Consider the following 13879-nt stretch of genomic DNA (forward strand, 5'->3'; position numbering starts at 1 on the left):
AGCTTGTCAGGCAAAGTGTCATTTCCTGCTTCTGTGAGTCCCTTACTGCTAATAATACTGTAACATCCAAAACAGCCAGGAAACTGCCACAAATGATATAGCTTTCTCTTACCTGTGCTGCTGTATATCAGGAAAATGGACTCATGTCATGCCCCCTGCAAATTGGAAAGAGTTACGTATGAACGGTTGTAACCGGAACTTTGAAGGAATTCATTATTGCCATTCTTAGTGATGACAATAAAGGCGTAATTATCATAGCACATTCATCTGTTTAATCCTTGAATAATTATAACCCCCTTGGAAGTAGACATTATAAATAGTATGATTTAGTAGATAGGAAAAGGAAACTCAGAGAAATAGGTGACTTTCCTAAAATTTGTTCACCTGGAAGAAGAGAACCACAGTTTAAACCCAGGACCTCCAGTTACAAAGCCAACATTCCTTCATTAATGTGTTCATGCATTAATGGTTTGGGAGCTAATCATTATTATCACCTCCATTTTATTATTAAAGGAAAGTTTTAAAATGTATAGCTTCATGACCGGAAAGGGAGAATCTAGACTTTGAGCCCAAATCTTCTCTGGATCCTAGACTCCTTCCGTCACCAGCGTGTTACATTTTTCAAATCACTCTTACTCACATGATCTCCAAACTAATTCATCCATCCCAATCCCATGGCTTCTTTTGTTGGATTATGGGAGGGCATCCCAAAAGGAGTTGAGCATAAAGAATGAGTCTGGTGCAGATGAGAAATGTCATTCAAGTGCATCTGTAGGGTTCACCAGCTCACCTTGTGCTTTCAGCAACTGGGCACTCAGCACAACACCAGGCAAGATCCCTGCGGCCGAGGGGACATACTCTACCAGAGAGACCAGAGCCAATCGGTGCAGACTGAGGCCAACCTGAATTCAACAGTAAACACTGAAGAGAAAAATCACATTGAAACCAACTTGTGAGACACTATCCAAGGCAGATGAAAAGGCAGCAGAGATCACCAATGTCTGCCATGGGGACACTGATCAAGCCTGGGAGGAGTGAGTACTATTACCATACAGGCTTGATGGCCCAGATACACAAGGATGGAGTGGTTCCTAATGCAGAGACACCTGAAATAGAGTACGAACCTCAGGACCATATCCAGAAAGGTTCTGGACCAGGGCCAGCTGGATTTTAACCTTAGAATACTCACCACCTGCCCTCTCTCTTCATGCTTCTCTGTATATCCTCCAAACACTCACAATTATGCACACACACACACACACACACACACATTTAAGTCCTATGAAGTCAGTCTAAGTGAGCAAACAAAAGTCAGGAAAATCTTAAGAGCAAACAATTCACACAATGATTATGTATAGAAGGAGGCAACCAGCTTTGCCTTTGTTCAGAGCTTATTAAAGAAAGAGAATTTTAGAAAGGAAACATTTTTATTGGACTTGACAGACATAAAATCCCAGGTAGGCACAGAGAGCAGGAGCAGACTTTGGGATCTGGGAGGCCCCTAAAGATTAAACCGCAGAGTCAGAGCTATCACTCACAAGCAGCACTAACATTGGCTCCAGCCCAAATCCCACACTGCAGACTGAAGTTAGGAACCAGAGAGTTATCTGAGCAAGAGCAAGAAACAAGGACAGGAGGGCTAAGAAAAAATTTGAGAAAATTTTCCTGCTAAATCAATTTGTATTGGTCCAAGTCTCTGTCTTTAATGGTTCTTATCCTGGAGACATGGCCTGTGTCACCACAGACCTTTTAAAGGTCATGGTCCGATTTCCTCCACCAACTAACTATCCCCAAGGGGAAGATGAGGTCCAAAAAGGTGATACAACTCATTCAAGGGTATATAGACAATTCATGGTAGGAGTCACGATCAGAAGTCAAAGTCTCAAATACTTGCAAGAAACCTGCCTCTTTACACTTGATAGTTGCTGCTTAGACACACCATCTAGCTTTTCATAACTGCTCAACAGTTAGAGACTCCTATAGGCCAAAGTATGAGACAGGATCGGGTTTGGCTGCATGTAACAGAGAAGCTACAAAGAAAAATGCATATTGCTCAGGGATGTCAAAAAAAAAAAAAGTCAAGAATAGATAGTCTAGGGACAACATGGAAGCCATGCAAAGTTGTCTGGGACTCAGGTAGGTGCCTACCAGCTCACCACGCCACCATCTCTGGAGTGTAGCTCTTGCTCTCATGGTCCAAGATGCTCGCTAGAGCTTATACTTTTGAAAACAGAATGAAGGAAAAGTAAGAAAAAAGATCTACGTGCTTCCTATAAGGACATTTCTTGAATTCACTCACAAAACTAGTATCATTGGTCAAAACTTCAATCAATCAAAAGTCTCCTTCCCAGTTACAAGGAGACTGGGGAAGACAGCCATGTAATCATTGACAATATGCCCATCTCCTTAATGATGAAGGGAAGACAGATATGGGGGACAACATGGTACTGTGCCATACCCAGGACCAGTCATTCAAGTCCCTAGCTGAAGGGAAATGCCTAAGAGAAGTCACATGCTTAAGTCAAAGAAAACTCATGCCCTAATGGCATCTGACATGAAAAGAACATGAATTAGCAGCAGGAAGGAAGCAGAGAGCTTTTCATGGAGAAAATCTCCCAGGCAAAGGCCCAGAGGAGGGGATATTAAAAGTTAATGCAGTAGGAGAAATACTTCTTAGATCAATGGCAATGAAGAATAATCTGAGGAACAAGGTAGGGAGGTAGGGTGGGGGGAGGTATTTGTTAACTTTTTAAGACCTAAATACTGATACCTAATGTTTAATCATCCACTCAACCAACATTTATTGAGTACAAACTGTGTGACAAGACCTCTGCCTACTCGAGTGAAAGAATGAAAAAGACACTAGACTCATGGATCTTATGCTCCAGAAGAAAAGAAAAACAAAGAGTTCATGACAGTACAGGCTGATGAAGACTGTGCTAGAGAAAGTTCTGAGCTATGCAAGCACTGAGAAGAGGCACCTAATGCAGGTGCTCCTTAGCAGAGGTACCATAGAAAGTCAAGAGATGCAGGTGCCACCTGGAGGAAACGCTTAAAAGGCCCAGTAGCACAGGGTTAAGGGTACAGGCTTTGCATCTGCTTTCTCAGGTTCAAATCCTGGATCTACCGTTTGTGAGCTGTATATCCTGGCAAGGCATTTATCTTTTCTGAACCCCAGACACCTGGTCTGTCAAATAGGCCTGCTAATGATAATAGTAGCACCTACTTGCTAGGATGGCTGAAAGGATCAAATGAGATATTCCCTGTGAAGCACACAGCATGGCATCTGGCATATAAATAAGTGCTCTGGTTAGAAGAGCTATTCAAATGACTATTACTGATGCTAACTGAAGACTTAAGGATGAGCAGGAGTTGGTGGAAAGAAGGAAATAGATGTCCAGAGCTAAGGAATAGGATCTTCAAAAGACCTGTATCCCAGAGCATCAGAAGGAAAGGGCATCAATGGGAAACATTAAGAGAGGAGAAAATCCAGGCCCTTGCAGGCCAGGTGAAGGCATTTGGACTTTACCCAAGAGCAGTAGGGAACCATCAGAGCAAGGGAGCTGATGTAATCAGGCTGTCACCTTAGAAAGATCACTCTGACTGCTGTGGGGTGAATGGATTGAGCAGACCCAACACTGAAGGCTCTGTGCCAATCAGGAGGTGGTAATCTTTGTGACAGATAGTGGTGGCTTGAACCAAGATATTAGCAATGAAGATAAAATGCATGGATTCAAACGATATTGAGGAAATGGGATCTGTACGACCTACTCATAGTTATATCCAACTTGACACATGCTCTTGGTACAGCCTCTTGAATAATCAAGATCCTAAATAAGCCTTGGAAGTTGTTCTAGTATGTGTTACCCTAGTCCTTGTCATCAGAAAGAAGAGTGTCACCTAGAGAGAGGATAAGTCTTCATCAGCAAAGGGCACATATAATTTCTGGCTGGTAGAACTGGATAATAACCAAGCAGATAAATATGATTCAGGAATTTTAGGGGGTGCCAGGGTGGTTCAGTCAGTTAAGCGTCCAACTCTTGAACTCAACTCAGGTCTTGATCTCAGGGTCATGAGTTCAGGCCCTGCATCAGGCTCCATGTTGGGCATGGAGCCTACTTAAAACCAAAAACAAAATTTTTTTAATGGTTCAGGAATTTAGAAATACACTGCTAGGAGCTGAATCACAACAAATCAAGAGAAAAACAATTCTGTAACAGTTCTCCATGCCTAGGGAAATGCCCCATTTCTGGCACTCAAGGCTTCAGGTGAATAATAGTGTCTATGTATATATGGGATGCTATTTAGTGGCCTCATAATTCATCCTCCAAATGAGGGCACTTTAAAGAATGGAGATGGTCTCTTTGATATCACATCACACAACAGGCAGAAAGTGGGGCTCTCTGCCAACCAAACCCAATCATACACAGGTTGGTTTTCCCCACTACCAAAGGGTGGAGCATTCCTAGGAAAACTTTGATAAATCAAAATGGCATAAAGCCAAGAAGCAGCTTCCATTAATTTATACAGAAACATTTTTGAGTATTCCCAGACCCAAAAAATAACCTCTGCCAGACTTCTCTGATACCTTAGGACACATCTTGCTAATGGATGCACAAAATAAATCGAGGTAAAGCACAGATGCTCACCAGACACATGTCCACACTCTGGCAGCTTGACACGGAGATGCTCCAGCCCCTCAGGGCTGCCTCAGTAACGGCTGTTGCAAAATCAATGCTGAATGCTATTTTTGTTTTTTGCCTTTTGTCGCAAAAGTGAAAATCTTCCGGTTTCTTTCTGTTAGCAAAAAGGTATACTATAATTATTATTTTTTAAAAAGATTTTATTTATTTATTCATGAGAGACACAGAAAGAGAGGCAGAGACATAGGCAGAGGGAGAAGCAGGCTCTTTATGGGGAACCCAATGCAGGACTAGATCCCAGGACCCCAGGATCACGACCCAAAGGCTGATACTCAACCACTGAGCCACCCAGGCATCCCCAAATATGGGTACTACTGTTGGTCCTTCCTAAAAGTGAAGTGACATAGCATGAACTTTCAAAAAGCAGAGGATACCAGTAATTGCTCTTCTTTTTGGCTACCTAATCTTCACCACCCCCCAACACCACACACACACACACACACACACACACACACACACACACACAGTTTTTGTGACAATAGTCTCTAATATCCTTCTAAGGAATCACTCATCTCCAATGGTAAAGTGGTTTTACTGGGACAGTTGCCAGGAGTGAGCCCATAATGCCGTGTTAAGCCAGCTTAACTCAGGACTTTGAACTTGATCAAAAATGGAACAAAACATAAAACACCAGAAAGGGCACAACCACATTCCTTCCATCAGCATTTCCTAGTAAGAACATTAAAACGTTCCTGGTTCCAGACCCCTGGTGCCCTGAATATCTGTCCATTTATGAACCTGTTCTCCATTCCTTCCCATTGATTCTGCGAGCTATCTGATGCCACTGCCACAAATTCCCTTTCTGCCGTTAAAAATCCTAATGAACAGAATTACCATGAACTTTAGAATACATAATTCTGACTCTAAATTTCACATCTGGGGGCAGCCCTGGTGGCTCAGCGGTTTGGCGCCACCTTCAGCCCAGGGCCTGATCCCGGAGACCTGGGATCGAGTCCCACGTCAGGCTCCCTGCTAGAGCCTGCTTCTCCCTCTGCCTGTGTTTCTGCCTCTCTCTCTCTCTCTCTCTCTCTCTCTCTCTCTCTCTCTCTCTGTGTGTGTGTCTCATGAATAGATAAATAAAATCTTTAAAAAAAATAATAAATACAAAAATAATAAATTTCACATCTGGCATTCACTAATTCTCTGTCTTTGGCCTTAGTTTTCTCACCTATAGAATAATAAGACACATACTTTATAAACTAGTTTTAGAAATAATGAGATATTATATGCTGAGCACCTGGCTTACTACCTGGTTCAGAAGCAAGCCATTGGCTAATATTAATTTCCTTCCGATCTTTCTTCCTCTCAGCTAATGTTATGGACTTGGGTTTGATATTTCATATTAATATTTAGAGGCAAGATAATCATTAAAAATGATTTTAAGTTCATTTAAGTCAAGGTGAATCATGATGTCCAACTGAGATTCAGCTGTGCTCCTAAAATAAGTATAAGAAAAAACACGTAGATGAATGGGACAAATTATACCTAATTTCCATATCAGGAGGGATAGGGTAGGTTATGCTGCAGCACCAAACAACCCCAAAATCTCAATGGCTTTTAATGCCAAAGTTTTATTTCATGCTCACTTTACATTTCCGTTATGAGCTGGCTGGGTTTCTGCTCCAGTTCATCCTCACCCAATGTATAGTCAGAGACAAACAAAAAAAACAGAACAAATAGGATACATACATAGAGATTTATTTTATCTTAAGGAATTGGCTCACATGATGCTGGGGCTGGCAGGTCCAACATCTGTAAAGCAGGCCAACAGGCTGGAAATTGAGATAAGAGTCAATGTTTGTAGTCTTGGGTCTGAATTCCACAAGACAACAGGCTGGAAACTCAAGCAGAGTCTCCATGTTATAGTCTGGAAGAGAATTCCTTCCTCTTTGAGAAACCTTAGTCTATTCTGAAAAGATTTCAAATGATTGGATGAGGCCCACCCACACTATGGAGGATAATCTGGTTTACTCAAAGTCTACTGATTCAAATGCTAATCACATCCAAAAAATAAAAAATAAAGCTCTCATAGCAACATCTAGACTGGTTGTTTGACAAAACAATGAACACCATAGCCTAGCCAGGTGGACATATAAAATTAACCATCACATCCAGTCTAAAAAAAATCATGCACTATCTCAAATGTTGCCTGTCACTGTGACAAAGGGAAAGAGAACATGGTGAATCACATTAGCTAGCTCTTAACATTTTCTACCAGAGCTGATACATACCACTTTCACTCACATTTTATTGCCCACAGCAAGTCACAGAGCCATGCCTAATTATAATGGGGTTGAGGAAGTAGAATCCTACAATGACCCAGAAGAGAAGCAAAATATCTATGAACAGCCTTAATGAACACCACAGCCTTATAATCTCACCCTCTTGATTCTTTATAAAGAATACCATTGCCCTTGGTCCTGACTATGCTGGATGAAGCTTTCTGCCTTCATAGTACACAGAGATCCTCTAAAGGAAGACAAAACAGGGAAAGTCATTAATATAAACACATCTCATTGGACTTCTTACCACAGAGTTCTCAGCCCTGAGAGTCTGGTCAGAAAAGGGTCCAGGAGGTTTTGAATTATCCGCTGTTAGAAGCAGTAATACCTCTTACTCTATATGCCATTCTGGAGTCTTCTAGTGCTTTGAAAATCCTGTAAGAAAGAGGGTCATATTTCTTGGCAGAAATGGGACAGATGGGAGAAGCATCTAACTTATGATTTCTGAACGGATTTTCAAACATCTTTATCCTGCTCTAGGACTTGTGCCAGATTTCCCTCCTGCATTCATCTAGAGGAATTTTCATAGACAATTTATATGAAACAAGGATCTGTCTCTTGGTGCACAGTCAGCTCAGAAGTAGCCTCTTTCCCACCTTCTGCTTCCAAAAAGTAGATTGGTTGATTTATTTTATCCTGCTGAGGCAGCCAAGCCTAATTAGCATTGTTGGTTTCAAATAATCTGTGCTTCTCTTTAAAAAGAAAAAGAAAAAGGTCATCTTGTTACAGAATGTATGCAAATGTTGGGCTAATCATTTCTTACTTGACCCCTTTGTTGGCGATAGGTGACACTGATAACCCACTGAGAAGAGTAGATAGAGCTGATGCTGGTGCCAATGATAATATGGCAATGACGTCTCCACACCATAGGGGTGCAGTAAGGATCGAATGAGCTAATGCTTGTGAAGGGCTTAGCACAGTGCCCAGCTGCAACTATGCTCAGTGGACAGCAGATGTTCTTATGGGCAGTTCTGCTGCTTTGCTGCAGGTGGCTGCTCAGGGCTCAGCCCCTAGGGGCAGATAATCTAGAGCTTGATTCCTGACTCAGCTGCTCAGTAGTCATGGGCCCCCAGGCATGTTACTTAAATCTGTGCTTCAGTTTTCGCCTCTCTAAAATAGAAATAAGCATAGAAAATACTGCATAAGATTATTGTGAGGATGAAAAATTGATATAAACAAAGCACTTAGCATAGGACTAGCTCAGACTATGTACATAATATGTGCTATTAGCCACAACTAACAAGAAAATCAGGGTCCCAGCTGGATTGTGGTCCCCCTGCTCAGTTCTTTTCTAAATAGCATTATCCTTTTAGGGGCAATGGTTTTAAACTCTGCCCAAGGAGCCTAGGTCTCCCAAAGGAAGAAGGGGAAAGAGAGACCATAGGGCTTCACTGCTCCTATAAACAAAAAAGTTCTGCTTTTATCTGTTCCAGAAATTGAGATGCTGCACACAATTTCATCACTGACAAGGTGCTGCTGTGGAAGAGTATTTGAAAATCTGTTCTTCTCTGTCACCTCTCACGCTCTCATCCTTAAGTCAGATCATCAGAAATGAGATAAACAGAAATAATCATTTATTCTTGATTCTTATATTTGTTCACTTATTCATTGTTTTCATTCATTAATTTGTGCTTTTTTTTTTTTTTTTTTTTAGTTGGCCAGGTCCTCAGCCAGGCCCCAGAGTCACAGCCACATGAACAAACAACACAGTCCCTGGGGTCATGCAGGCCACTTTCCAGTGGGAGAGACAGACAAAGAAACAGCCCATGATGCCCAGAGTTAGGAGAATCATAATGTAGACATGTTCATGGGTGGTACTGAAGGAAAAGAGAATCTAAACGTCTTTGGGGTCAAAGTCATCTCATTTAGGGGGAAGAAGCCTAAGGGTGTAGGGGAGAAGGAGAGGTAGTACATTTTCTAGGTAGAGACCCAAAGATGAGAAAGAACATGGTAAACTTAGGAAATGTAGGCTGAGCAGCTATTGGGAAGGCAAAAGGTAGGACAAAAGAGAAACAAAGTAGTTCCAAAAAATGAGCATCTAAAACCAAAGGCCAAAGCCCTCTCATCAGGATGGATGCTTCCTTCGCAGCAGATCAGGTTATAAATTCATTATAAATTCAACCAAAAACCTAGCATCCCAACATGTCTTCTCCATGGAGCAGTTTCCTGAAAGATTCTTAGTCTAATCTTTACCAAAAGCACACTCTTTGGCTGCTTGAATTTAAAGACACGTGCTGGGACCACACAAGGACAGGCACACTGGGAGACCCCTACCTGAGGAGAGACATGGCTGCAGCTGACACAGCCTTTTCCTCCTTTCACTAGAGTTCCCCCATCCCCCGCCCTATGGAGCCAGTTCCTAAGTGAAGTCACTGAGCCATTTCAAGGAGGCATTTGCAAGACTTTCAAAGCTGAGCTCTTCCCAGAGCACAGACCAAGGCTGGAGAAATCCAAAATCTGCTGGATGAATCCAAGCTTCTCCAAGCAGGTGCGACAAGTGTGAATGTTCTCAGATTGTGAATGAGGCCATGACTAATTCTCACTTCATATGCCCAGAATCCCAGCCAAGAGTCAAAAGGTTCACTTATTCCTGCATCTCAGTGACTAGCAAATACTAGGCCACCCCTCGAGAAGGAACCTAGGCATAATATCAAGGTGGAGAAGTGTTGTTATCCTAATGATGTTGAGGTAATAATAACTACAATAACCAACATTTACCAAGCACATACTCTGTGCCAGGTACTGTAATAAGCACTTAGTATAAATTAAATTAACTCATGTCAGGTACTCCATGGAGCATTAATACCACTACCCCAATTTTACGAAGAACAAAAAGATGTCCAGAAAAGGGAAGCATAGGTGGAGGTAGGAGGCAGAAAATTACAAAGAGTTTGCAAAAGCTCTAAAACAGAACAAATAATACCCAAACATAAAAATACTAGCATTTTTACCAAAATTGACTGCATAGGCCTCAGATTACCCATCACACAGGAAACTACCCAGAGGCACCTATAGCATATCAGGGCAACCTATACTAGCATGAGCAACTATAAAAGCCATGAGAGAAGTTCAAGAAAAACACTTTGGCTTTCAGAGTGAATCTCTCTATCCAGGGAGTATTGAGGATGGTTTTAGGAAAGAGGTGACCTCCAAGATCTTGAAGAACTGACAGGACGTCATTCCAGGTTAAGAAACTGGGAGGGGGGAAAACAGGGAGGGGGGAAGAGTGGACTTTGTTCCAGGAAGAGCAGAAAGTGGATTGTGGATAGAGGCACAGTTCCAGGGGATTCCAAGCACACCTGCAGAGCCACAGTAGGCTCCGAAGCCCTGTCCCACTTAATCTCAGCTTTTTATTATTATTTATTATTTATTTATTTATTTTTATTTATTTTGCACACTGAGCTTTTACACGCAATTGCATTTGAAGAAACAGTTCAGTTGATCTCCATTTTCAGACCATAGCACCAAAGGTTAGGGAAAGTATTGAGGAGGAAGGGAATGGTTGGTTGTTCAATTTGAACATCGAACCCACCACACACACACCACCCTCTCCATTCTCTGCCCTCAGCAGACGTCACTAGAGGAACACATAATTCTTTCCCACCATTCCCAGAGACTCAGAATCCTTCCATAACCAGCACCCCAGACATCAGAAGTGCCATATCATAGAGCTAAGCAAAGGAATGAATGCAGGCTTTTTCCTGGAGACAATAGAGAACCATATATTTTTTAATCATTGTCCCTAAAGATTCCTCCATTTTTAAACTGTGGTATTGTGATGGGGCCATGAATCTATGGCCAGGCCACACATGTAGGCAGACCTCATCTCAAAGAAACCTGCATAGGTGACTTCCTTGGTTCCTTGAGCTTCCCTCCCACAACAATATGCTCCAGATCCACAGCAATAAGTTCATCAGTGGAATAAGAAGTGAGAAGGGCTTTCACAGTGTCCCAAGACCCACCCGAGGGTGATTCTTTCCATTAGCACATGGTGTGAGGTATTCCTCAGTTTATTACACTGGTACCAGGAAGTTTGGGGATCCAGGAGAGGAAAGGAGTAAGAGAATCAGCCTCACAATCCAGAGATGGCAGGTGACGGAGTGATGGGACCCCTTTGGAGGAGAGGTAGGAACCAGAGTGACATGAGCACTGAAAAAGGAAAAGGGACTGCCATAAACACAAACTTCACCTACTCTTGGGGGCACCTGGGTGGCTCCATTGGTTAAGTGACCGACTCTTGATTTCAGCTCAGTTCTTGATCTCAGGGCTCAAGCTCCACATTGGGTTCCACGTTGGGTGTGGAGCCTACTTAAAAACAAAACAAAGCAAAACTTTACGTACTCTTTTTGGTAGAAAGAACAGGTTCTGGAAGTATAACTTTGCTCAGCTATATGTTTATAGCTGTGACCTTGGGCAAGTTCACTTCATCTCTCTGGGCCTCAACTTTCTAGTTTATATCATAGAGGTAATTGTTTCATTTACAGGGGACATTTGTTACTTATTCCCCTGTCTTTTGTCAAAAGCATTAGAATTTGCTTTGGATACAGCCTTCAAGGACCTACACATCAAGATGCCTCAATATTCCCCTAGTCGAGGAGTGTCATGTGCTCCAGGCTGGGCCATTCAGACACCTTCACTCTGGAATGGGTTTCCCAAGCAAAGTAACACCGTGAAAACATGCAAGACAAGGTAGAGTAGAGGCAGAGCCCCGAAGAGACTGCGCTTTCATTCCTACTCTCTTGTCCCAGAGCAGCTCTGGATCCTGTCACTGTGGGACCCTACAGGCTCCTTTCTAAAAATGTCCTCTCAACGACCAGATGAACCAGAATCACCAGGAACCCTGGCTGACACAGAAAGTGTCAAATGAGGGAAAGATATGTGGGAAAGTGCTTAGAGAATGTTAAGGATGTGGACAATACTAGATGGTGCTTTCTAGGACAATCCATAGTATCTACTACCTAACAGCTTCATTATATGATTATTGAACCAAGTTTGTTGAGTGTGCCCTCTGTCCTTGGACACAACCTTCCAGAGATTCTTCTGGCCTTTCGTGTTCTCCTGAACGGAGCTACTCATCATTTCCCCTTTGCATCATCTGCAAGGTCACAGGGCACTGAATCACCAGAATGTCTTTATCACACAATGGTCAAAACCCTCTATCTCTTCTCTCTCTGCATTATTTACTTTATTCCAGACACTTCCTTCGCAGGCTAATGTAAAATGAAAGGCCATGGGGAAAAAAAAAAATACTTTCACCCTCAGTTCACACCAAAAGTCTGTGGGATATTGGAAAGAGTGATGACCAGATACCTGTGGGGCTTTGTTACTAATCAGCTGTGTGATGAAGCAAGTCATTTGTCCCTCCAGACTTCAGTGTTCTCGTCTGTCAGATACAAGTTTTAATGAGAAAATCTCTAAAGATTCCTCTAGAGCTGAAGGTCATGAAATAATTTAGCCCCACCTGGCTTTCATGCCTCTTCATCTTATGTGCCTCATCTTTGGTGCAAGGAGACCAGGAACCCCTTCTCTGCCTGGGCCATTTGGGATGCATGCCAGCATTTCTAAAACCTCTTTAAGCCCTCAAATACTTAATATGTTTCCCTGAGAATATCTACCTCATTCTTCCTCAAGGAAAAGATCATATCTTAAAAGAAATGAAACCTAGGCAATAAAAACTTAATCAAATGATTTAATTAGAGATCATAGAAAAGAAATATAAAAAAATCAGATTTTATTACAGAAAACATATAACTGAGAATTTTTCCAAATGCTGGTAGCACATTTACAAGCTGTTCAAACTAAGAAAAAGTGCTCCACCGCACAGTGTTGAGAAATAATAATAAAAAGAAACTGTCCAACGTTTCACAAATACATCCATCCCCGTAAGATGCGTTGTCAAAATAGATCATTCTATCTGTCTCAACAAGTCAGTCTGCCCTAGTGATAACTGCATTTCCAGTTCCTGTAGCTGTAGAAAAGGAAGCACTACGCTTTGAATGGCCTCACACTGAACTATGGAAGTGGTTAGGGCCTCCTGATTTTTAGAGAGGGAAGGAAGGGAGTAGGAAAAGATGAAGTATCCTTCATTTACTAGCTCTGTATTTTGAGGCTTCACGTGTGAAACCAGAGAAGCCTCATCACCAGATTGTAGCCCCTCAAAGCCCATCGTCTCTGCTTCTAGGACAAGCCCATACATCAGGAATGACCAGGGTCCCAGGAGCTGAGCAGCCTTGGCCCCACAGGGGTGAACTGTACTCCCCACGCCCTGACTGTAAAAGTTGCCATCAGGCGAGGAGAAAGGAGAACCAGAGCTGTGCATGGATGGGAGCTTTGAGGTTGGCAGAGCCTGTGCTGACCCCTCCTTGAGGGCTGTGGGCCTGACTGCATTACCTTTGGAGGGCAAGAGAGGTTTTTCCTTTGCATTTGGGTCCCCCTAGTGGAACAGTGGCTGGGTCTCCTTAAAGGAGGCATGTGGGGAGATGGAACTGCCCAGGAAAGTTGAAACCAGCCACTAAAAACTTGTGGCTGCCTTTCCCACCACCTCTGGCATATGAGGCCAGCCAAATAACCAATCAAAACATAATTTGCTCCTGCTGTTTACCCAGCAATGGAGGACGGGGAAGTGCAGGAGGAATGGGGCCTCACCACCTTTCTCTCAAGGTACTCATAATGTCGAGGAAAGGGACAACAAGGCTAATAAACATACAATGACCAGCAAATACTATTACTCATAAGGGAAGATGTGTACAGGAGGTCACTTATAATGTAACAATTCAGAGGGAAAGCCTCAAAATCAGACTGCCTGAATTCCTGTGCTAGCTCCTCTGCTCAGTGATCTTGAGCTTGTTCATTCAACAAATACACACTGAGCACTTCGTATATACCAAGTACTGA

At 42.6% G+C, this 13879-nt stretch overlaps 1 long non-coding RNA gene across 1 annotated transcript; it reads right to left on the reverse strand.

Annotated features, from left to right (window-relative positions):
• Nucleotides 1-843: 843 nt before the first annotated feature.
• LOC129502400 (uncharacterized) lies at nucleotides 844-7360 on the reverse strand. Its single transcript, XR_008662950.1, has 3 exons — nucleotides 7233-7360; nucleotides 4650-4797; nucleotides 844-921 (listed from the first exon to the last, which is right to left on the reverse strand). It is a non-coding gene; the product is annotated as an uncharacterized LOC129502400 (long non-coding RNA).
• Nucleotides 7361-13879: the final 6519 nt, after the last annotated feature.

The sequence above is a fragment of the Nyctereutes procyonoides genome, unplaced genomic scaffold, assembly GCF_905146905.1.
Source record: "Nyctereutes procyonoides isolate TBG_1078 unplaced genomic scaffold, NYPRO_anot_genome, whole genome shotgun sequence".
NCBI classification, from domain to species: Eukaryota; Metazoa; Chordata; class Mammalia; order Carnivora; family Canidae; genus Nyctereutes; species Nyctereutes procyonoides.